The following is a 25164-nucleotide window of genomic DNA, read 5'->3' as shown; positions in this document are numbered from 1 at the left end:
ACAAAATAGCCATAGTTCTTAGTAACCAACTGAAATTGTCGATCAGTTCTAAATCCAAACTAATTTATTGTGAAATATAGCCTGAACCATTGTCGATAAATGAAAAGCTGAATGTGAGCTCTTTGAATGTAAAGTTCACCAATACAGGCAACATAGCTGTGAAGCTTAAACAAAGAAAAATCTACGAAAATTTCCCTTGAAACCATTAGCACTAAATTGAGGAACTGAGAATAGTTTTATTCCATAATCAGGCAATATTATCAAGGATCAAGAAAAGGTCAATAGATGTCAGTATGTCCTTGTTCATTAACACAGACTCCCCATCTATTGCACCTAATGTTACAAGGTTGTAAAGTTTAAGTTTATTAAGTTTATTTATTGGTTATGATGTGGAGATGCCGGCGTTGGACTGGGGTAGGCACACTGAGAAGTCTCACAACACCAGGTTAAAGTCCAACAGGTTTGTTTGGAATAACGAGCTTTCGGAGTGCTGCTCCTTCATCAATTATTTATTAGTGTCACAAGGAGGTTTCCATTTACACTGCAACGCAGTTACTGTGAAAATCCCCGAGTCACCTGTTCAGGTACACTGAGGGAGAACTGAGTATGGTCAATGCACCTAATCAGCACGTCTTTCGGATTGTGGGAGGAAACCGGAGCACCCAGAGGAAAACCACACAGACACAGAGAGAATGTGCAGACTCTGCACAGACAGTGACCCAAACTGGAAATTGAACCAAGATCCCTGGTGCTGTGAGGCAGCAGTGCTAACCATTCCTGCCCTGAAAGGAAAATCCCACTGATGATCCAACAGAAGGGCAATAATAAAAAAAAATGTAATATATAGCTTGAGAATTACAGATTGATGGTGTCATCAGTGTCAGTCTGCAGAAGCCTAGATGGCCAGGGAGAGATCCAGCAATTGTTTTTGCACAGGGTGATGGGAAGAGGGCAATTATCCTCTCATCTGACTTCAGTCAGTAAAGTGGTTGCTATGATTGTTGGACATTTAATTTGTTATTGAAACCAAAATTATTTCAACCCATTAGATCCAGCCAATGTAATAGTTTCTCTCAGAGCAACTGATGTTATCAAAGTAATTCCAATGGTGTTCCAGACGCCGAACTACTATTTTCTTTACCAGTTCTGGATTAGAATCTTCTTCGGATGCTGTCTGACCTAAATTCTCCAATCTCACCAGCGGCTGGGATTCTCCGGTCTCGGTGCAATGAATGGGTTTTAGCAGAGAGCCAATTCTCCACTCCCTCTGGCAGCGGGGGTGGGATGGACGAGATCTGAGAATTCTGGCCTTTATTTCCAATTTCCATTGTTCATGATCTATCTTCCTTATCCTTGCAAGTTATTTTTGCTTAATTTCTCCCTTTCACTTCAGAGTGTAGTGCAGCGTCATTGTTTTATTCATTCATGAAATGTGGGCATCGCTGGCTAGACCAGTATTTAGACCAGTTAGGGAGGGAGTTCCAAGGTTTAAACAGTGGAGGAATGGCGATATATTTCCAAGTCAGGATGGTGAGTGCCTTGCTGGGGAATCGCCAGATGATGGTTTTCCCATGTATCAACTGCCCTTGTCCTTCTAGATGGTAGTGGTCATGAGTTTGGAAGGTGCTGCCTAAGGAGTCACTGCAGTGCATCTTGTAGATGGTATACACTGTTGTCACTGTGCGTCAGTGGTGGAGGCAGTGAATGTTTATGGAAGGTGTGCCAATCAAGCAGGCTGCTTTCTCCTGGCTGGTTTTGAACTTCTTGAGTATTGTTGGAGCTGCACTCATCCAGGCAAGTGGGGAATATTCCATCACATTCCTGATTTGTGACTGGAGATGGTGGACGGGCTTTAGGGAGTTAGGAGGTGAGTTACCAGGCAAGTGGGGAGTATTCCATCACACTCCTGACTTGTGACTGGAGATGGTGGATGGGCTTTAGGGAGTTAGGAGGTGAGTTACTCACCACAGGATTTCCAGCCTATATTGTAGTGCCTTATGACCATATTCTGCTGATCAATTGTTGCTTAATTTCTGATAACAAATCACAATTATCAACTGTTCAGTGAAGGTTATGAATGTGGAGATAGTTGGCACCGTCACAAAGTGTTTGAAACAAAGAAGAGTTCAAAATGTAATTTCTACCAGTCAATAGGTCACTATGGGAGTGATCTAAAGGCAATAATCTTAACATGAGACTCACAGTAACAGTATCCTCTAAACTTTATACCGTGAATTGGACATTGCAAGTTAATTCCTTTTCAGTCTCTTTTTATTCCACCGTTAGTGTTGTATTGTTAGATTATTCATAATGAGTTGGGAACAATCTGTTATGTGAATGTATATCCCGGATTCACTGCTCCATTGCAGTCAGCTATCAAGCAACAACGGGTGAGTGGCCTCCATTTTTCTTGGCAACAGGGCTGGTGTGCCACACACTGGTGGTGGGATCCACCGGTCCTGCAGCTATTAATGGGAATTAATAAACCACCCCACACCACTAGGAAACTCGCAGCAGGGTACCAAAGAATCCTGCTGGAATTCCAGTCAATGTATCAGTCAGAAGCACATGCTGAGATATATGAAAGAAATTTGAAGAAATGTCCAGCATTTTGTGTCCAAGAGTATGATTAGTTCAAACTTCTGGGATCAAGGCATAACCAGGGACCTTGGGTTCAATTCCGGCCTTGGGTGACAGTCTAGGTGAAGTTTACACATTCTCCCCGTGTCTGCGTGGGTTTCTTCCAGGTACGCGAGTTTCATCCCACAGTCAAAAGATGTGCGGGTTAGGTTGATTGGCCATGCTACATTGACCCTTAGTGTCAGGGGATTAGCAGGATAAATATGTGGGGTTATAGGGATAAGGCCTGAGTGTGATCAGTGCAGGCTCGATGGGCCAAATGGTCTCCTTCTGCAGTGGAGGGATTGTATGATGATTCTAAATAGTGCCAGAAAAGGCATTAGCCTGTGTGTATAATTAGCGAGTGGTGACATTCAAATTTCGAGAAATATTTCCATTGGAAAATTTGGATGGGACATGTATATTTTATGTAACATACTCATCTAAAAATATTACGCAGCTTTAAATAAGCACCAAATGCTCCCTTACTAATCATTAGTGATGATTGGTATTATGTGAACTGTTGTGAGTGTACCCAAGGGATAATTTAATTATGTATACGTACACTGCTGAGTGAGTCCCATCATGCCCCGCTCATTGCTTGGAGGAGGATAAGTCCACCGGGAATTTTAATGATTTGGATTTTCAGAGCATGACGCAAATTGCTACCTTGCACAGGGAGTTAATAAGGTTTTAATCACAGAGCATCGACCTTCGCTTCGCTAAGCCATCCTCTGAGCTTTCTTTTTACAACAGGCAACAGGTGAACTGCGGAAGGCTGCCCAGTGCCAGGGACCATGTTCTGTTTACTGCACGGACAGGGAAGTGCAGAGGAGACCTCACACACAATGGTTGCAGTAACATTTACCTACAGTCAGATGGGTGTGCCAAAATGGCTGCTGGAATACCTCAGGATTTTCTCATCTACGGAGTGACCTAAAACAAAACATGACAGGCCCCACGGAGATGTGTGAGTAATTAGATGATAATTCTTATCACCGTGTAATTGTGTTTTTCGAGATGTGCTGTTGGAGAGTCAGTGCAGACTCGATGGGCTGGAGGGCCTCCTACTGCACTGTAGAGATTCTCCATGCAGAGAGTTGTTTTGGCAGAGTGAGTAGTTGGAGATGGAGGCCATGGTATTTTTAATAGGAAGAGTGCATATACAGTTGAAGCAAGATAATAAGTTGAGAAAATCTGGATCTCCAATCCCTTTTCCCAGACTTGCGTAGTTAGGTGCATTGGTCATTCACCCTCACTACACCCGAACAAGCACTGGAGTGTGGCGCCTAGAGGATTTCCACCGTAACTTCATTGTAGTGTTAATGTAAGCCTACTTGTGACTAATAAATAAATGAATAAACTTTATAAATTCTGTTAGTGAATGAGATTCTCCAAGGGCAAGGATAGAAACAGAGAAACTAGAAGCAGGAGTTGGCCAATCAATCATTTCATTCATTTTGATCATGGACGATCATCAAATTCAATATCCTGATCCCCCCTTCCCCCCATATCCCTTCAAGCCTTTAGCCCCAAGAGTTATATCTAATTTCTTCTTGCAATCAGACAATGTTTTGTCCTCAACTACATTTGGTGATAGTGAATTCCACACACTCACCATTCTCTGGGTGAAGAAATTTCTCCTCACCTCAATTCTAAAAGGTTTAACCCCTTACCCTCAAACTCCGACCCCCAATTCTGGAACATCACAGAACCAAATTATGCAGTCATGACGACAATACTGACTTTGGGAGCTTTCTGTGCAGAGACTGGTTCTCAGGTCTCCCTCATTATAAGAGGGAACAAAACTTCAAACAAATATTCAATTGGCAGCAAAGCACTTTGGAACATCCTGAGGTTGCGAACGGTTCTTTATAAATGCAAGTTTTTTATTCCTAATCAAACCAAGACATCTGGCTAGCTTAATGTGAATAATGGTGATTGCTCAATGCGTGATTCATGGTAGGAAAACAGGAAAATTGGATTGGGACGTGCTGGCAAGTGAGTAAGAGTTCAGCTTACATCCTCCATGGAAAATGTTAACGCTGTAATTTCAGAAGCAAGAGAGTACGAAGAATAAGGCCCCATCCTGTCGACAGAGAGAATGACTGCTGACACAAATGGGTTGACTGTGGTCAGCATTATAGTGTCCAGTAGCAATTCCAATCTGTGACGAGTTCTAATCTTGGGTCAATCAGCGGTAAAAGGTCATTCAAACCCTTTTGCGAATGATAGAATTGTCTGAGGTGCTAGGTTGTTCTGTAAAAACAAGTCTTGTTGCATTCCTGCAGAAATTCATCAATCTCTAAAGTTCAGAAGGAGCCCTTCGGCCCATCGAGTCTGCACTGACTCGTCGACAGAGCATCTTATCCAAGCCACCCTCCTTGCCCTACCCAAGCAATGCCACATATTTACCCCAATAATTGCCCTAATTTACACATCTGGGGAGAATAATGGGCAATTTAGCATGGCCAATCCACCTAACCTGCACGTCTTTGGACGGTAAGGGGCAACTTAACATGGCCAATCCTTCCATCGTTGGACTGTGGGAGAAAAACAGAGCACCTGAAGGAAACCCCCACAGACATGGGGAGAATGTACAAACTCCCAGACAGTAGCCCAAGGCTGGAATCGAACCCAGGTCCCTGTGAGGCAGTAGTGCTAACCATTGAGCCATCTTGGTCAATGTGAATGGAGGTGCCTGTGATCCATGTGAAGTAGCAACCAAATATGAAATTACCATTAACAGGTTTAAAGTAGCTTTTATCCTCAATTATATATTTCCCTATGAAATTATTTATTTGAAGATTTCCCACAGCAGCCAGCAATACAGATCATTGACCCCGCCGGAGGACAGAAGAAAATGACGATGGTTAAAGAGTTAAAAGTAAATGAGGATAGAAGATGATGAGGTTTAACAACTTTTCTTCACTCTTATGTTCATTGCTTTGTACCCTTGATTAGATTCATGCTGCTTTGCTTGAATTATGGACATTTACAATTGAAAATAAAATGACTGGAGCAAATTGCTTTGCAAACCCATTTTGGACAGGAAGATTGGTCAGTCTGAATAACAAATGGTTGGTTCACCGCCACCTATTTTGCAGCCCCCTCCAATGTGAATTTCATTTCCTTTAATAGGACTAATTATATCCAGTTAAATGCTGTTACCGACCAAACTCATGGAAGATAAGAGCATGGTTATGTTCCAAGCTAGTGGAAGGGATTGGGAATAATGTTCATCAGTTAATCAGGCACAGTGGCAGAGTGGTTAGCACTGCTGCCTCACAACACCAGGGATCTAGGGTTCGATTCCAGCCCTGGGTCACTGACTATGCGGAATCTGTATGTTCGCCCCATGTCTGCGTGGGTTTCCTCCGGGTGCCCCCACATTCCAAAGATGTGCAGGTTAGTTGGAATGGTCCATGCTAAATTACTCCATAGTGTCCCAAGATGTGTGGGTTGGGGGAAAAGCTGGATAAATGTATGGGGTTATGGGGATACAGTAAGGGTGGGCTTGACTAAGAGACTCCATTGGAGAGTTGGTGCAGACTCGATGGACTGAATGGCCTCCTTGTGCACTGTAGGGATTCTATGATAATATTTCCACAGCTCAGCATTTGATTTGATTTAATACTGTCACATGTATTAGAATACAGTGAAAAGTATTGTTTCTTCCATTCAAAAGTCTGATGGCAGCAGGAAAGAAGCTGTTCTTGAGTCAGTTCATTCGTGACCTCAGGCTTTGGTACCTTTTTCCCGACAGAAGGTGGAAGAGAGAATGTGTAGGGTTCTTAATTATGCTGGCTGCTTTCCTGAGACAACAGGAAGTGTAGACAGAGTCAAAAGGTGGGAGGCTGTTAGTGTGATGGATTGGTTTCATTCACGACTCATTGTGGTTTCTTGCTGTCTTGGACAGAGCAGGAGCCATACCAAGCTGTGATACAACCAGAAAGAATGCTTTCTGTGGTGCATCTGTAAAAGTTGGTGACAGTTGTAGCTGACATGCCAAATTTCCTTAGTCTTCTGAGAAAGTAGAGGTGTTGGTGGGTTTTCTTAACTATGGTGTCAGCATGGGGGGACCATGACAAGTTGTTGGTGATCTGGACGCCTAAAAGCTTGAAGTTTTCGACCATTTCTACTTTATTAACGTTGATGTAGACAGGGGCACGTTCTCCACTGTGCTTCTGAAGTCGATGACAATCTTCTTAGTTTTGTTGACATTGAGGGAGAGATTATTGTCGTGGTACGGCATGTACAAGTGGGAATAGATTCTGCACCTGGTACACTTTTGTGCTAATAAGTGACAGCTTAATTTAGTTTTGCATTTGGGTTAAACTGCAGAAGTGAGCAGGTAATTGATGAGTAGATGGTGACAAATGGCACTACCGATAACTCCTTCTGTCCCTTAACCAATAATTGGGAGAAGAGGGGTGATAATTCATTGGGTTATATTCTTTGGTCAAGGGACTGAACCAGTCATGAACATTGTATTTTGGATGTTTCCAGGGTCTACAGCCTTTGCTGTGTCCAGTACACCCAGCCACTTGTTAATGTTACTTGGAGTGAACTGACTTAGTTGGACACTGCCATTTGGGGTGGTTATGGTTTTGGGAGTTTCAGTAGGATTGCCCAATGGAATCTTTTCCATTTCTTTGCATCTGGATTGTTGAGGATGGGAATCTTCATCAAGACTCCTCCAGCTAATTGCTTGCTATCCACCCGCATTCTGGACTGAATGAGCTAATAAGTGGCAAGTAACATTTATTTTGCCTTTTGACATGTTCTTGGGATGCCAGTCCCAGGGAGGTTGTGATATTGTCACTGGACTAGGAATCCAGACACCCAGGGTAATCCACTTCGATAGCAATAATAGGAAGACAGATTATTATTTGAATGAGTATAAGTTGAGAGAGGTGGATACTCAGTGAGACCTTGATATCCTCGTGCATCAGTCGCTGAAAGTATGCACGCAGGTACAGCAGGCAGTAAAGAAGGCAAATGGTATGTCGGCCTTCATAGCGAGAGCATTTGAGTATAGTGATAGGGATGTTTTACTGCAATTGTATAGGGTCTTGGTGAGGCCACACTTGGAGTACTTTGCGCAGTTTTGGTGTCCTTATCTGAGGAATGATGTCCTTGCTATAGAGGGAGTACAGTGAAGGTCTACCAGGCTAATTCCTGGGATGGCTGGTCTGTCATTTGAGGAAAGGATAAGTCAGTTAAGGTTATATTCACTGGAATTCAGAGGAGTGAGAAATTTATCTCATAGAAACTTATAAAATTCTAACAGGGTTAGACGGGGTGGATTCAGAAAGAATGTTCCCGGTGTGTGTGTGTGTTTGTGTGTGTGTGTGGGCTGGGGGGGTAGTGCAAAACCAGGAATCATAATTTGAGGTTAATCATAGAATCCCTACAGTGCAGAAGGAGGCCATTTAGCCCATCGAGTCTTCACTGACCACAATCCCACCCAGGCTCTATCCATTTAACAGCATGTATTTATTCTGCTAGACCCCCTGACACAATGGGGTCATTTATCTTGCCTAATCAACCTAACTCACACATCTTTGGACTGTGGGAGGATATCAGAGCACCCGGAGGAAACCGGAGCACTCGGGGAGAATGTGCAAATTCCACACAGACAGACACCTGAGGCCAAAATTGAACCCGGGTCCCTGGCACTGTGAGGCAGCAGTGCTAACCACTGTGCCATTTAGGACTGAGGTGAGGAGAGATTTCTTCACCCAGAGAGTGCTGAATCTGTGCAAAGCTCAACAGGCTAGCATATTTTGGTAGGAAAGGTGGGAGATGCCTCCTTCATTGACCCCCTTTTCCGATCAGAGGCATCCCTAAGGCCTGTGTTCCGACCCCCTCTGACCTGTGCACCCCGATAACTCCCATCCCCCAAACTCATCTGTCATCCAGCAAAGTAATGAATATACTAATATACCCCTTCAACATGGTGAGAGTAAGTTTAAATGCCACGAATAATTCCATCAATGAATGAAGGTTATCCACTTCGATAGCAATAATAGGAAGACAGATTATTACTTGAATGGGTGTAAATTGAGAGAGGTGGATACTCAACGAGACCTCAGAGTCCTCATGCATCAGTCGCTAAAAGTAAGTGCGCAGATATAGCAGGCAGTAAAGAAGGCAAATGATATGTTGGCCTTCATAATGAGAGGATTTGAGTATCGGGATAGGAATGTTTTACTGTAATTGTATAGGGTCTTGGTGAGGCCACATCTGGAATATTGTGTACAGTTTTGGTGCCCTTATCTGCAGAAGGATGTCTTTGCTATAAAGGGAGCACAGTAAAGGTTTACCAGACTGATTCCTGGGATGGTAGGTCTGTCATATGAGGAGAGACTAAATTGGTTAGAGTTATATTCACTGGGGTTGAGGAGAATAAGAGGGGATCTCATAGAAACTTGTAAAATTCTAACAGGGTTAGACAGGATAGATTCAAAAAGAATGTTCCCAATGGTGGGGGAGTCCAGAACTAGAGGTCATAGTTCGATCATAAGAAGTAAACCTTTTAGAACAGAGGTGAGGAGAAATTTTTTCACCCAGAAGGTGGTGAGTGTATTGAATTCATTACCAGAGAAAGTAGTTGAGGCCAAAATATTGTCTGATTTCAAGAATAAATTAGATATAGCTCTTGCACCTAAAGGGATCAAGGGATATGTGGGGAAGGTGGGATCAAGATATTGAATTTGATGATCAGTCATGACCAAAATGAAAGGTAGAACAGACTTGAAGGGCTGAATGGCCTTCTCCTGCTACTATTTTCTATGTTTCCATGTAATGCTTCAGGGACTTTGGTTTGAATCCCACCATGGCAGATGGTGGAATTTGAATTCAATAAAATGACAGTGACCCAAGCCAGAGTCAAACTCAGATCTCTGGGGCTGTGAGGCAGCAGTGCTAACCACTGTTCCACCGTGCCATTCCATACAAAGATAAAACCAGCAGATGGTAAATGTCAAATAGCCTTACTCTTTTGGAGCTGCACTTGACTTGAGTCCAAAATCCAAGGAACTACAAAACATCGTGAACGAAGCCCAATCCATCACACAAACCAGTCTCCCATCCATTGACACTGTCTACACTTCCCGCTGCCTCGGCAAAGCAGCCAGCATAATCAAGGACCCCACCCACCCTGGACATGCTCTCTTCCACCTTCTTCCATTGGGAAAAAGCTATAAAAGTCTGAGGTCACGTACCAACTGACTCAAGTACAGCTTCTTTCCTGCTGTCATCAGACTTTTGAATGGACCTACCTTGCATTGAGCTGATCTTTCTCTACACCCTAGCTATGACTTTAACATTACATTCTGCACTCTCTCCTTTCCTTCTCTATGAACGGTATGTTTTGTCTGTAAAGCGCACAAGAAACAATACTTTTCACTGTATGCTAGTACATGATAATAATAAATCAAATCAAATCAAAGATACTAGAATTAAAGTCCTCCTTAAAAGAGGATTTTAATAGTCTTGAAATATGGAGACAGTCTGCTACCAAAGACCTGCCAAAACTGATCAGAGCCAGAGATAGAAACAGCCATGTTCATTATTTAGTCCACGAGGAACAAGTAGTGAGCATATTGGGACTTATATGTAATACAACATTAGTAATTGATTGCAGCTTGTCCCAGAGGAAATAAATGCTCACATAACGTAAAGCATTATGTCCTAAAGTGGTTGCCAGTTGCTGGGATGCAGATCCACTGAAGCATCAAATTAGATCCCAGATTGGATAACTCAATGGGCACTACACGACAATTTGTGAAGCTGAAACCTGTAAATCTGGGGCAGGTTACAAGGTGTAGCCAAATATACGTCGCAGCGCACAGTCGCTCCCACGGGGGGGGGAGCGGAGAGTGGTTACCTGCTAGCTAACTAGGCTGAGACTGCTAACTGGCAGCTAAGTGGCAGCTGAGACAGCGTAATGAATGGGGGCTGTGTGTTCTACTGTTGTCAAAAAGTAGGTTGATGACAAATGTACAAAATTTTGTTAACAAGAAACAACAGACGGCTTCAAGTTTATAACCTGCCTAGTGGGTAATAACTGTGAAAAACAACTTATTTCAATTTTCTTTCCCCCAATGACTGTAAATCTTGGAACCACTTCACTTCTCTCTCATGCCCTGTGATAATGGATTTTCCTACAGTAACTAATTGCATAGGGCAGGCGAAGTAAGGACAACAGATCTCCTTCGCTATAGAGCATTAGTGAACCAGATAGGTTTTTTTACTTTGAAGTGGTGGAGGCTGCCTCGCTAAATATTTTTAAGACGCGGGTTGATGGGTTTTTGATAAGCGAGGGGATTAAGGGTTATGGGGAGAGGGCGGGAATGTGGAACTGAGCCACGACAGATCAGCCATGATCTTATTGAATGGCAAGGCAGGCTCGAAGGGCTAGATGGCCTACTCCTGCTCCTATTTCTTATGTTCTTTCAGACTTTTAATTCCAGACTTCCTTTTCACTAAATTCAAATTTTGCCATTTTTCCTGGTCAGATTCGAACCCAGGTCCCCAGATCATCACGCTGGGCCTCTGGGTCACTAATCCAGCAACAATACCACAAAGCCACTGCCTCAAGATGGTAGGGGAAGGAATTGTACAGAATCTAAGCTCTAAACGGCCCCCTAATTTCTCACCATTAAAAAAATATTTCAACTCCGCCTTTCTCAAATCCCAAGTGGTCAACCTCACATGTTAGACTCCACCTGCCTTGTTTTAGCCGACTCATTTAATCTGTCTATGTCCTTTTGGTAATTTCACACCCCCATCTGTACAATTTACCCCTAAGAAAATACCACCTACAAAGTAGGTGCGCTATCCATTCCTTCATCCATGTCATTGATACAGTAAAAAGCTGAGGTCCCAAAACAGATTCCAAGAAAACGTAATGTTCTACTGCCAGGGGGATGTCAGGGGAGGGGGGGTGTGTTTGGAGATAAGAACCAGGGGGAAGAGCTATGCTCTTTAAATGTGGGGCCATGATGAGCAGCTGGGGATAGTACATTACAAAGGCAAACTTTTGTTAATCGCAGGCATTTCCAAGGCATTGTCTTGTGGTGCAGTGGGTAGTGTCCCTGTCTCTGCAACAGAAGCTTCGAGTTTGAGTCCTTCTCTGAGGTTTGATGACCAAGAAAGGTGCGTTCACAACACAATCAAACTGGTTGAGTGTCAACCTGCAAATCCTTCCAAAGACTCCAGTAGCTGGCGGTAAGAGCGGGAGAGACTCCTGGTCAGCCATGCTTGGTGGTACCCTCAAGTTATAAGAGCCTATGACCTATTCCAGGAATTACTAGCTATGGAAGCAGACCGAAGTCTGCCTTAGTGCCTCACTAGGTGGGGGGAGAGAATTGAAATGGTGTCCCGAGGAATCAGTTTTCCAGAATACAGGTGGCACCCACAGGGAAAACCAAACATGGAGAATGGGCCTCGAAGGGCAAAGGTCACCATCAAGCATGACAGTTTATTTTGCTTTCTCAATATTGCAGGCTGCTCATTTCCCGCACGCACTTCCAGTCCACTGTGATAACCCCCACAAGGTCCATGAGGAAACACTGGTGGATCTCCAAGTGGGGTTTGTTAAGTATGAGTTCCCCTGATAACAGGTAATGGGCTGCCCAACCAGAACTCATTACCTGAGCCTTTTATAAGACAGGCCCAAGACTGGGCCTGCTGAATGATAGTCCCAGGCAGAGACAAGTGTGTATACACCATGGTAGTGGTTTTACTTTGCATTCTGTAAATAAACTATGCTCCTTTCCAGTCGGGCTTCCTGAGTCATTACACCCATCATATTGGGAACTTACCATACTGGTGAGCATCTGAAAAGTTGTTGCTGTACACCGTCCGTTTACATCTCTAGAATCTCTTCAGCCTTTTTTGCCAACCTGTTTGCCACCTACTTATTTCCCTTTTATAATCTTCTCAAGTCGATTATATTTTCAAATTCTCTGTATGATTGTGTTCGCAGGCCATTCACAGAATCAGATAATTGTACATTAAAGGACGAGGCCATTTGGCCCATCCTGCTTTTTGATAGCTCGCAATGGAGGAGCTATTCACACAGTTCTGTTCCAATTTCACTGCATCCTTATAATTATTTCATTTTTCAACAAGATGGGAAAAATAGAGATGGGAATTCTCACCCACAAATAGATGATCACTGGAAGGAAGGCTTCGTCAGACTAACTTTTAATCATACTACGGTGGCACAGTGGTTAGCACTGCTGCCTCACAGTGCCAAGGACCCAAGTTTGATTCCTGGCTTGGGTCAATGCCTGTGTGGAGTTTGCACGTCCTCCCTGTGTCTGTGGGGGTTTCCTCCGGGTGCTCCGGTTTCCTCCCACAGTCCAAAGATGTGCAGGGTTAGGTGGATCGGCCATGCTAAATTGCCCCTTAATGTCAAGGGGACTAGCTAGGATTGTGGTCAGTGCAGACTCAATGGGCCGAATGGCCTCCTTCTGTAGGATTCTATGATTCTACGTATTTGCTAGAATGCAAAGGAGAAGTGTCAGTACGCAATGGAAGTGTGTTTTACAGATAAACAAAACTGTAAAAGTTTGTTCATAAAGGTATAAATTAACTGAAACACTGTTTTGTCTGTCAAGGTTACCAAAGTTTCTGAATCATTATCTGGGATTCACTAAAAGGCGGCACATCTATGAAGAAATATAAACTGATTGGGTAAGTGACTTTGTTTCATATTCTCTGATGATAAAGGGTCACAATCAGCCATTCTTAAAGTTTATTTTGTTTATTAGTCACAAGTAGGCTTACATTAACGCTACAGTGAAGTAACTGTGAAAATCCCCTGATCGCCACACTCTGGCACCTGTTCAGGTACGCTGAGGGAGAATTTAGCATGGCCAATTCACCTAACCTGCACGTCTTTCAGACTGTGGAAGGAAAGTGGAGCACCCAGAGGAAACCCATATAGACACGGGTAGAATGTGCAGACTCTGCACAGATAGTGACCCAAGCTAGGAATTGAACATGTGTCTCTGGCGCTGTGAGGCAGCAGTGCTTACCACTGTGCCAATGCCCTCCCTTCCAATAGTGACTGACCCCACTACAGGTTTGGGATTTTCCTATTCTGATTTCAGATTTCCAGCATTTAAAAGATTTTCCATTTTTTGTAATCATTCCTCTTCCTTATCATTCATTCTGGGAGGTTGGGCATCACTGGCTCACTTGGGATTTTATTGTCATCCCTAATTGCTCTGTCCATTATTTTGACAATGATTCTGGACAGTTTTTTTTGTCTTTTGCCAGCCCATCAAACACAGGAACCTCACCCAAAACAAAAAGCCATAAATATAAAAGTCACTTATAACTCTGATAGGAAATTCAAATAAAATACCTTTGACCCAGAAAGTCATGTGATGAACTCAATTATTTCCAATGTACAATTATTTTTCCTAATAAGTTGTAAATAAAAGGGAATCAGGGATAATTCTTGGCTTTTGGATTGCAGAGAGATTTAATGTGACATGTTTATGGAGAAAATGCACTTAGTTCCCCCACCCCAGTAATTACAAATGTACCATTTCCTGCACCTTCATCCCCACAGTCTGCCCACTGACACCAAATGCTATCGCAAAAATACATCCATCGACTTTAGGAAATGTTGTGGAGGATACGCCCCAGCCTACATCAAAGATTCTCTGCCCGTTGAAGTGGTGGAGGCTGCCTCGCTAAATATTTTTAAGAAGTGGGTTGATGGGTTTTTGATAAGAGAGGGGATTAAGGGTTATGGGGAGAGGGCGGGAAAGTGGAACTGAGCCACGACAGATCAGCCATGATCTTATTGAATGGCGGGGCAGGCTCGAAGGGCCAGATGGCCTACTCCTGCTCCTATTTCTTATGTTCTTATGTTCTTATGATGATGAATGATCGAGAACTTCAAGTTTCTAGGTGTCCAGATGACCAACAATCTGTCCTGGTCCCTCCACACTGATGCCATAGTTTTTGAAGCCCACCTTTTCAAAAGGCTAAGGAAATTTGGCATGTCTGCTACCACTCTCACCAACTTTTACAGATGCACCATAGAAAGCCTCCTTTCTGGATGCATCACAGCTTGGTATGCCTCTTGCTCTAAGACTGCAGTAAACTACAAAGAGGTGTGAACGTAGCCCAGTCAATCATTCTAACCAGCCTCCCATCCATTGACTCTGTCTACACTTCCCGCTGCCTCAGTAAAGCAGCCAGCATAATTAAGGACACCATTCATCCCGGCCATACTCTCTTCCACCTTCTTCAATTCAAATGTCTGAGAACATGTACCAACCGACTCAAGAACAGCTTCTTCCCTGCCACCATCAGAAGGGACCTCCCATATATTAAGCTGATCTTTCTCCATACCCTAACTATGACTGTAATACTCCAGCCTGCACCCTCTCCTTTCCTTCTCCCCTATGTACTCTATGAACAGTATGCTTTGTCAGTACGGCTCACACAAAAAACAAGACTTTTCACTGTATCCTAATACATATGACAAAATAATAAATCAACCAATACAGCGACTACGTCTAGTCCATCTCCTTGTTGGGTGGCGAGATAAAATTAGTTGGAAGGAGGCTTATGTGGAGCATTAACACTGGGACACGTTTCGATAACATGTTTCAGATATCAGCAGTTTTGCTACATGAAGGATGCCGACCTCAAAGTCAAACACCCATAGTCACCCAGCCCAGCACAAAGTATCCAGACCTCAAACAGTGACAAGTGGGAACTGAAATTGGCAACTTTTTCAGGGATTGCCACCGCTCCTTCCAGTCAACCTAACTTGCTCAGCAAGCTGCCCGCTCCGCGTCCACTCTCATTGGCTGGAACTGTGCGCCCGCTGATTGTTGCGTTGCAGCAGCGCGCCTTCTGATTGCCCCGCTCGCCTGTCAATCACACCAGCAGGTTAGGTATCCTCCTCCTCCTCACCCGTACTATATCCGGATGTATACATTTCACATGGAGCAGGAGTCTGGCCCTGTGTCTGCAGAAATACACACACTCACACACAGACAATAGGTGTGTTAGGAGTGCAAATTGTGCCAGGATGATAAAGGCAACGTTGCACAGACACAGCCTTATTGCAATCGCAACAATGCAAAATAAAATAAGTCTCATTACTACCGTTTAGGAATGCCTTTGTCGATGCCTCAATGCCCACTTCTGCTGTCTTGCTTTGCTGCTGCTGGCGGATGGACTGTCACTGCCATCTGGTGGCCTTGCACAGAGAAAAGCTTTTCTAAACGACATTTCCGCTACTGTGTCGCCCTCTGCTGCAAAATTTCATCAGTCTTGCCGCTGCCAGCAATTTTGTTTACTGTAAAAATCCAGCAAAATTCTTAAATGAAAATAAAGCTGCTTGCAAAATAAAGAGTGTTATAGTTTGAGGAAAGGCGTTTTTCACACCCTCAGGACGTCCCAAAACACGGAAACTAGAAGCAGGAGTAAATTAGCTTAATTTATAACTAAATAACTTAAATTAACATTATGATGTTATTGTGAAAATCCCTAGACACCATACTCCGGCGCCTGTTCAAGTACACTGCAGGAGTATTTAGCATAGTCAATCCACCTAACCAGCACAGTCTTTTGGATTGTGGCAGAAAACCGGATCCTCAGCTATTACCAATCTATATAACAGCTTAGATAGACATGATGTGGAGTTCCTGGCGTTGGTCTTGGGTAGGCATAGTTAGTAGTCTCACAACACTGGGTTAAAGTCCAACAGGTTTATTTGGTAGCACGAACTTTTGGAGCTTTGCCCCTTCACCAGGTGAGAAAGCACCTCGCCTGATGAATTCGCAAAGCTCCGAAAGCTCGTGCTACCAAATAAACCTGTTGGACTTTAACCTGGTGTTGTGAGACTACTTACTGGGCTTAGATAGAGATTGAGAGTAATGTATCTAGGCGTGCTACCTGAAGGATAGAAAGTGGTGATGAGCTTCCTTCTTGAACCACTACAGTCCACAGTGGCACAATGGTTAGCACTGCTGTCTCACAGTGCCAGGGACCCGGGTTCAATCCCTGGCTTGGGGCACTGTCTGTGCGGAGTCTGCGTGTTCTCCCTGTGTCTGTGTGTATCCTCCGGGTGTTCCAGTTTCCTCCCACAGTCTGAAAGAATTGCTGGTTAGGTGTAATGGCAATGCTAAATTCTCCTTCAATGTACCCAAACAAGTGCCAGAGTGTGGTAACTAGGGAATTTTCACAGTAACTTGTGACTAACCTTTATGTACACACTTGTGACTAACCTTTATGTACACACACACTGCTGTTAGGGACGGTGTTCAGGATTTTGACCCAGCAACAGTGAAGAAACAATGATATATTTCCAAGTCAGGATTCTGAGCGGCTTCAAGGGGAATTTCCAGGTGATTGGGTTGCCATACATCTTCTGCCCTTGTCCATCTAAATGGAGCAGTCATAGGTTTGGAAGGTCTTCGAACATAAGAACATAAGAAATAGGAGCAGGAGTAGGCCATCTAGCCCTTCGAGCCTGCCCCGCCATTCAATAAGATCATGGCTGATCTGTCGCTGCTCAGTTCCACTTTCCCGCTTTCTCCCCATAACCCTTAATCCCCTCTCTTATCAAAAACCCATCAACCCGCGTCTTAAAAATATTTAGCGAGGCAGCCTCCACCACTTCAACAGGCAGAGAATTCCAGAGATTCACCACCCTTTGAGTGAAGAAGTTCCTCCTCAACTCCGTTCTAAACCGCCCCCCTTTTATCTTGAGGCTGTGCCCCCTAGTCCTACTGTCTTTTTTGAGCGGGAAGAGTCTCTCCACCTCTATCCTATCCATCCCATTCATCATCTTATACGTCTCAATGAGATCTCCCCTCATTCTTCTAAACTCTAACGAGTACAAGCCCAGTTTATTCAGCCTCTCCTCATAGCTCAACCCCCTCAACTTCGGTATCAACCTAGTAAACCTCCTCTGCACTCCCTCCAAGGCCAAAATATCCTTGCGCAGGTGCGGCGCCCAAAACTGCACACAGTACTCCAGCTGCGGCCTCACCAATGCCCTATACAGCTGCAGCAAGACCTCCCTACTTTTATATTCAATCCCCCTCGCTATGAAGGCCAGCATCCCATTCGCCTTCCTGACCACCTGCTGCACCTGCAAGCTGGGTTTTTGCGACTCATGCACAAGGACCCCGAGGTCCCTCTGCACCGCCGCCTGCTGCAGTTTTTCGCCCCGTAAGTAATAGTCCTTCCTACCATTCTTCCTACCAAAGTGGACCACCTCACACTTGCCAACATTAAATTCCATTTGCCATTTCCTGGCCCATTCGCCCAGCCTATCTAGATCCTTCTGCAGATTCTCCACACCCTCTGCACAATTTGCCGTTCCCCCAATCTTGGTGTCATCAGCAAATTTCGACACCATACACTCGGTTCCCTCCTCCAGATCATCTATATAAATGGTAAAAAGCTGAGGCCCCAGCACCGACCCCTGGGGCACTCCACTAGTCACCATCCGCCAATCCGAATAGCACCCGTTGACCCCCACTCTCTGCCTCCTATTTGACAACCAATCCTCTATCCACGCTAACACCCTACCCCCAACTCCATGTCCCTCGACCTTCTGCAATAACCTCTTGTGAGGTACTTTGTCAAACGCCTTCTGAAAATCTAGAAAGACCACATCCACCGGCTCTCCTCTATCCACCGCCCTAGACACACCCTCATAGAATTCCAGTAAATTTGTCAGACACGACTTCCCTTTAATGAAACCGTGCTGCGTCTGCTCTATCAAGCAATTCCCTTCAAGATGCCTCGCAATTTCCTCCTTAATGACAGATTCTAACATTTTACCCACCACAGACATTAAACTAACCGGCCTATAATTCCCCGCCTTTTGCCTGCCACCCTTCTTAAACAACGGCGTAACATTAGCCGTTTTCCAATCTTCCGGCACTTCCCCGGAATCCAGCGACGTCTGGAAAATAACCACCAAGGCATCCACTATCACCTCCGCCATTTCTTTCAGAACCCTCGGATGCATTCCATCCGGTCCTGGGGACTTGTCCACAATCAGCCCCTCCAGTCTGTCGAGCACTGCCTCTCTAGTAACAGTAATGTCATTAAGACCCTCCAGTCCTACCACCTTTCCATCGCTAACACCCGACAAATTATTCACGTCCTCCTCCGTGAAGACAGAAACAAAAAAGTTATTCAATACCTTAGCCATATCCTCATCCCCTACCACTAGGTCCCCTTTCTCATCCTCTAAAGGACCAACATTCACCCTAGCCAGCCTCTTCCTTGGTGTGTTGGTATAGTGGATCTGTAGTTGGTACACATAGCTGCTACTGTCATGGTGGAAGGGGTGGATGGTTGTTGAGTTTCTTGAGTGCTGTTGGAGCTGCACTCACCAAACAAATGGAGAGTATCCCATCATACTCCTGACTTGTAGATGGTGGACAGGCTTTGGGGAGTCAGGACTAAAGTTACTCGCCACAGGATTCCTAGCCTCTGACGTGCTGTTGTAGCCACATATTTATACAGCTAGTCCTGTTCAGTTTCTGGTCAATGGTAACACCCAGGATTTAGAAAGTGGAGGGTTTGGAGATGGCAATGCCATTGAGTATCAGAGGGTAATGGTTACATTCTCTCTTGTTGAAGACAGTCATTACCTGGCAGTTGTGTGAATATAAGAATATAAGAACTAGGAGCAGGAATAGGTCATCTGGCCCCTTGAGCCTGCTCCACCATTCAATAGGATCATGGCTGATCTTTTTGTGGACATAGCTCCACTTACCCGCCCGTTCACCATAACTCTTAATTCCTTTACTGTTCAAAAATTTATCCTTGTTTTAAAAACATTCAGTGAGGTAGCCTCAACTGCTTCACGGGGCAGGGAATTCCACAGATTCACAATCCTTTGTGTGAAGAAGTTCTTCCTCAACTCAGTCCTAAATCTGCTCCCACCCGCCATTGGAGATAACTTCCCTGCTTCTATCTTATCTAGTCCCTTCATAATCTTACATGTTTCTATAAGATCTCCCCTCATTCTTCTGAATTCCAATGAGTATAGCCCCAGTCCACTCAGTCTCTCTTCATAAACCAATCCTCTCAACAGAATCAACTGAGTGAATCTCCTCTGTGTCTGACATGGATGTTACTTACCACTTGTCAACCCAAGCCTGGAGATTGTCCAGGTCTTGCTACATTTGGACATGAACTGCTTCAGTATCTGGGGAGGATAAACTTGTTTCACCTTTCTGTCCAAACTGAATGTGTCAGTCACCAGTTGCTGCTGCTTGATAGCACTGTGGATGACCCTTTCCATCACTTTACTGATGATCGAGAGTAGATTGTTGGGCAGTAAGTAGCCAAATTGGATCTTGTCCTGCTTTTTCTGTACAAAACATGGCAGGGCAATTTTCTTCATTGCCAGATAGATGCCAGTGTTGTAGATGTACAGGAACAGGTTGGCTACGGGTGCAGCAAGTTCTGGGGCACAAGTTTTCAGTACATTTGTCAGAACATTGTCAGAGCCCATTGCCTTTGTAATATCCCATACCTTCAGTCGTGTCTTGATATCACATGAAGTGGATTGAATTGGCTGAAGACTGGTATCTGTGATGCTTGGGCTTCTGGAGGAGCCCGAAATGGATCAACAGTCCTGGCTGAAGATTGTTGTGAATGCCACAAATACGGCATTAAAATCAACATAGATAACATTGACCACAGTGCCCTGGACTTCATTAAAACTTCCCATTAGTCAAACACAACCTGACTTTTACAAATTTGTACTTCTACAAAATTGTACAAATTTCCTTAATTAAGTCAAACCTCTCCAAACATCTGTATATTCTTTCCTGGATTATTCTTTCTAGAGGCTGTTAAACTGAACAGCCTCTAGTTACTAGGAATATTATCGCTTCCTTTCTTAGACAAAGATGTCATATTTGCAGTTCTGTGCCTCTACCCCCTACCCGCGCCCCATCCTGTATGGTGGGAAGTTTGAAAGATTATCAGCCCTCCTACAACCTCTTCCTCCCACTTTGCCTCACAACCTGCAATGCAAGCTAACACATATTAAGCTGATCTTTCTCTTCACCCTATCGGTAACTGCAACACCAAATTCTGCACCCTATCCTCTCCTTCTCCCCTATGTACTCTATGAATGGTATGTTTTGTCTGTATAGCTCACAAGAAACAATACTTCTCACTATCCCAATACATGCGACAGTAATAAATCAATTCAATTCAATGAGGGCAATTCAACATGTACATTCTAAGCAAATCCAGCCTTTCCAATGTGTCCTGTCCACTCCATTAATTACCTCCTCCCATCTCAGCTGCTACCAATATCTTGTCAGCAATCTCTTCCTTAGTAAAGACCAATGCAAAGTCCCCGCTCTGGTCTTGCCCTGTGCCTCTAATATTACCCTCTCTGTTCCAAATAGGCCCCACCCCACCACCCACATACTGTTTATATACCAACAGAATGCCATTCTATCCTCATTTTCTCTCTTTCCCAGTCTTAATTCTTCTCTTCACTCCCCCCCCCCCCCCCCAGTTTGTCTGGGTTCTTGAAGAAATCACCTACCACATGCCCATTCCTCTGGCTGAATTTCCTCACCCCACTGAGCATTGCCCCACAATCCCTGTGAACGAGCCAGGTGAATGGCCTCTTTCCGTGCCTTTCGCCAGCAGCGACTGAAGAAGGAAAAAAGACACTATCCAGCGTTTACAAACAAGACTTTTATTCAGTCTTGTAAAAGATGGCAGTTGTCCTACTGTAAACAATTCACATGATCGTGAAAACATACTCGCTGAAACTGTGCACTGATCTTTTACATAATAAACTCCACCTCTAAATTATTTACCACGTAACTGATACCTGCATTATTTTGCACTATCATCAACCTTTTTTTTGACAGTTCCTATCATTCGCATTTTGCATTTAATGCTATACTGTGCGACACCATTCTGCCCGCTAAAACACTCGGTGCTTTAGGATAATGCTGCAAGTTGCTTCCTCTCCTGAGCCCCTTTGCAGTTCTGGGTCTCTCCCTCCTCCGGCGACTCCCGTACGCTGCCAAAAGAACTCTGCCCTATTCTTCGCTTCTGTCACTGCCGTGCAGTTAGTTTAAAATCTTCCCCTCTACAATCAGGTCTGATTAACAATAAAAAAGCACGCAATTCTTCCTGAACTGGAGGAAGCTGGACCAGCTTAGTTTTCATACATTTGTAGAATTCCTACAGTGCAGCAAGAGACCATTCCGCCCATCAAGTCTGCACCAACAACAGTACCACCCACGCTCTATCCTCATAACTCCACGTATTTATCTTGCAAATGACACTCAGAATCAATTTAGCATGGCCAATCAACCTAACCTGCACGTCTTTGGACTTTGTTGGACTTTCAGCGTGAAATCATTATCCTTTTTGTGAAATGTACTCCATCTTTTTTGTTAACTTTGAAGTTGGAAGTGCCCAGCACATCCCCAGATGAGGCAGGGTGATAGAGCGGTTAGCACTACTGCCTCACTGCTCTAGGGACCCGGGTTTGATTCCTGGCTTGGGTCACTGTCTGTGTGGACTTTGCACATTTTTCCCATATCTGTGTGGGTTTCCTCTGGGTGCTCCAGTTTACATAAGAACATAAGAACATAAGAAATAGGAGCAGGAGTAGGCCATCGAGCCCTTCGAGCCTGCCCCGCCATTCAATAAGATCATGGCTGATCTGTCGTGGCTCAGTTCCACCTTCCCGCCCTCTCCCCATAACCCTTAATCCCCTCTCTTATCAAAAACCCATCAACCCGCGTCTTAAAAATATTTAGCGAGACAGCCTCCACCACTTCAACGGGCAGAGAATTCCAGAGATTCACCACCCTTTGAGTGAAGAAGTTCCTCCTCAACTCCGTTCTAAACCGCCCCCCCTTTATCTTGAGGCTGTGCCCCCTAGTCCTACTGTCTTTTTTGAGCGGGAAGAGTCTCTCCACCTCTATCCTATCCATCCCATTCATCATCTTATACGTCTCAATGAGATCTCCCCTCATTCTTCTAAACTCCAACGAGTACAAGCCTAGTTTATTCAGCCTCTCCTCATAGCTCAACCCCCTCAACTCTGGTATCAGCCTAGTAAACCTCCTCTGCACTCCCTCCAAGGCCAAAATATCTTTGCGCAGGTGCAGCACCCAAAACTGCACACAGTACTCCAGCTGCGGGAGTTTCCTCCCACAGTCCAAAGATGTGCTGGTTAGGTGCATTAGCCATGCAAAATTCCCTTTCAACGTACCCAAACAGATGCCAGAGTGTGCGACTATAGGATTTTCACATTGCAGTGTTGAAGTAAGCCTACTTGTGACTAATAAACAATCTTTACTTTAGATTTGCAAAATATAAAAAAACATTTTCACTAATTTTACATCCTTCTCTGGTTGAATTTTAATACAAATTACACAGCACAAAATATGGTCACTTGGGCAGGATTTTCTCCCAGTTAGAATGAACAAAGATGGATTACTTGGTAGTGTTTTTCTCCACAAATTTCCCCTTTTATAGAATGCAGGCACGCACAGAAATTCTGTTAGACATTCCCAATCATGTGTAAAGAACCCATGCGTAAATGCAAAAAAAACATGAATGAATGAACTTGGCCCTACACCTCTGTTTCTTTTGTAAACCAGCCAGGAAACTGACAATGAAAAGACAAATTTTCAACAAGCTTATTTTACATCTAATTGTTAAGAAACTACTCAGAACCCCAGTGGATCTAAAGTCCACCATCATAAGCCTCCAAATTGCTCTTGGAAACATGGGTTTTGATTAGAGATCCCAGCAAGATGCCAAATGCTCTTTATCTTTCATATTCTCAGTGGCCTGTTCTGTACTTACATCGTTGCTTGCGTCTGTTTCAGGAATACAGTATTTCTTTTTCTCTAGGTGCTATGTTCTTCAACATCAGGAAGGAGGTGTCTCAGACACAGACCACCCATTAAGGCTACTGCCAGTGAAGTATTTCCGAAGACTAGATATTGTTTTAATATGAAGACACCTGTCAGGTTGCACATAGCCAGGATTCCACAAACAACAAAATAATCAGATAATTGCTTTTACTAATATTGACTGAGGGATAAACATTGGCCAGAACACAGAACTTTGCTGCGCTTCTCTGAATAACACCATCTACCAATCCACTATGGTTTACCACTTCATCCACAAACAGCACCTCTGAAAGTGCAGCCCTTCCTCAATACTGCCTTAAAGTGCTAGCCTAGTGTTTATGTCTCTAGAGTAGAGCTTAGAACATATAGAAAAACTACAGCATAAACAGGCCCTTCGGCCCACAAGTTGCGCCGATCACATCGCTACCTACTAGACTTACTTATAACCCTCAATCCTATTAAGTCCCATGTACTCATCCAGAAGTCTCTTAAAAGACCTTATCGAATTTGCCTCCACCACCACCGACGGCAATCAAAGTTTAAGTGACTGCTAAGGTCTGGCAATCTTAATTCCAAGCTACACAACCCAGAGTTTCAGTTGTGAAGCTAAGCTACTGGTTTAAAAAAAAATCTGTGAACCTCTGAGTGAAAAACCTACCCCTGACATCTCATCTGTACCTACTCCCCAGCACTCTAAACCTGTGTCCTCTTGTAGCAACCATTTCAGCCCTGGGAAAAAGCCTCTGAGAATCCACCCGATATATACCTCTCAACATCTTATATACCTCTTATCAGCTCACCTCTCATCCTTCGTCTCTCCAAGGAGAAAAGACTGAGATCCCTCAACAAGGGGCAATTTATCATGGCCAATCAACCTAACCTGCACATCTTTGGACTGTGGAAGGAAACTGGAGCATCCGGAGGAAACCCACACAGATATGGGGAGAACATGCAAACTTCATACAGTCAATTATCCAAAGCCAGAATTGAATCCAGGTTCCTGGCGCTGTGAAGCAGCAGTGCTAACCATTGTGCCACTATATCAATAGCAGGAATAGTTCCAAGTGCCACGAATAAAGCCAACAAATTGTTTGCTATCGTGACAAATAGTTTATATATTTACATTCAAATTTTGCAACTGCAACTGTAGCAGAAAAGATTGGTTTTCCGGTGATTGCTTGCCGAGGTTTCACATTACTCTGCAAAAGGGTTTAAGATCACAGCACTGATTAATGTTAAACACTTCACAAAGCACATGTTACAGACAAGTTTTATCCGTGTTCTGATGAAAGGCCATCTCAACCTGGGCTTGACTTTCACCCTTGAGGTGGGCAGTTGGAATTGGGAAAATTTCCAGCTTAGCCAACCCACCAAGGGAGAAGGAGAGAAAGTGCCAGGAAGGTCAGAACTTATGCCCCGGGGTTGGAGATGTTAACTGCAGTCAGACTAGCTGACCTGCTAAACACTTTTAGAAGAACATAAGAAATAGGAGCAGGAGTAGGCCATCTAGCCCCTCGAGCCTGCCCCGCCATTCAGTAAGAATATGGCTGATCTGTCGTGTCTCAGTTCCACATTCCCGCCCTCTCCCCATAACCCTTAATCCCCTCGCCTATCA

At 44.2% G+C, this 25164-nt stretch overlaps 1 protein-coding gene across 1 annotated transcript in view; it reads right to left on the bottom strand.

Moving 5' to 3' along the window:
- LOC145349195 (cohesin subunit SA-2) overlaps positions 1-15853 on the bottom strand; it is a 119194-nt gene extending 103341 nt beyond the window's left edge. Inside the window, exon 1 of the mRNA XM_080197643.1 lies at positions 15772-15853. The gene's annotated coding sequence lies outside the window, so the exon portion shown is untranslated. The remainder of the gene's footprint in view (positions 1-15771) is intronic.
- Between the last annotated feature and the right edge of the window lie 9311 nt (positions 15854-25164).

Source organism: Carcharhinus amblyrhynchos, chromosome 10 (genome assembly GCF_965287045.1).
Source record: "Carcharhinus amblyrhynchos chromosome 10, sCarAmb.v2.hapA, whole genome shotgun sequence".
Lineage (NCBI taxonomy): Eukaryota > Metazoa > Chordata > Chondrichthyes > Carcharhiniformes > Carcharhinidae > Carcharhinus > Carcharhinus amblyrhynchos.
This window is presented reverse-complemented; position numbering and strand designations above follow the sequence as displayed.